This window comes from Watersipora subatra, chromosome 3 (assembly GCF_963576615.1).
Source record: "Watersipora subatra chromosome 3, tzWatSuba1.1, whole genome shotgun sequence".
NCBI lineage: Eukaryota > Metazoa > Bryozoa > Gymnolaemata > Cheilostomatida > Watersiporidae > Watersipora > Watersipora subatra.
In genome coordinates this window covers 24,837,275-24,838,573 of record NC_088710.1, presented here as the reverse complement: position 1 = coordinate 24,838,573, position 1,299 = coordinate 24,837,275, and positions in this window count along the sequence as shown.

Here is a 1,299-nt window from a genome sequence, read left to right as displayed (position 1 = left end):
GTTAAGTTAGCGTTTGAGTAAATTTGACTGGGTTCAACGTGAGAAATAAATCTAGTTTCAGATTACACAGGTATAGAAGATCACGAATATTCTGCTAAATCAAATGAACAGCCTACTGAGATTACTATTACTAGTTTATGTAAGAGACTGAAGGGTGTGAACAGTGCTATTGATATTCCATTAACTGAAGAAACCTGCAGGAATGGACTTTCAAAAGAAACGACATGACATTTTACAAGTGAGTCACTTCTACTACTAGTTCTATTACTATTGCTAAAGTCTACGACTACTACTAGTTGCGCTACTACTAGTTAGTACTGCAACTAGTTAGTTCCGCTACACTAGTCACTGGATGAGTGAGCGCCGGTCAGTGTCACTACTGAGTGTAGGAGTTTGACTGTATGTTGTTGGTGGTTAGATCAATTTATAAGCTCGTGAGTGAACTTTTTCTTCCTTCAGAATGAAAGGTTTTTATTGGTTAAATTTAAAACTTTCATTGTATTAATATCTAAAAACTATTGACCATCGCGTTATTCCTAAATAAATATTTGAAAAAATGTTTGTGGTACCTATAATATTATTTATTGCTGTACCTGAGTATAGCTAGCATTAGGGAGATAAAAGTAATAACACTATATTTATTGCTACTGTTGCTATCTAACTACTATAGTTTTATTTTATTTTTTAGATTTCCAAACCAAGTAATTGAGAACTCTCGTTATTTACAATGGCATCGCAACTGCAGAAGAGTGAATAAGCCTGCCTGGTCTATTGGCACTTATATGCAACAAACATTTCAATGATTCATGTTTTGACAGAACAGGTCAAAATGTTCGACTGAAACCAGATGCTGTGCCCACACTGTTTACACTGCCCAGCCATTTAAAGGTTTATTTTTCAATGTTGAATAGTGCTTTTCAATGATTGATTTCAAAACAATATTGTCAAGCACAGTGCTGTTAGGTTTTTCAACTTAAAGCAGATATATCTAAAAAGTTTTCAGAAACCTCAAACATCACGCAAAACAGCGAAAGCTGCCACAGCAAGTCCTTATAAATATGTCTGCATCTTAGCAGAAGATATTGACGTGAATTTCTCTAGTAATGCATCTGTGGCAATGGTTAGTAGTTCTTTGCAATTTTGTTGTTGTCATTTCTACTGAAATAATCTCATGGATGCAATTGGTTTATGATCCATGCTTGATAAAAAAGTTTCCATTAAGCTTTATGCCTTAGATGTGTGTGAATGACTTCCAGTAAAAATTGCCACATTTTCTTTTTACATGGTATGGTATTGCTA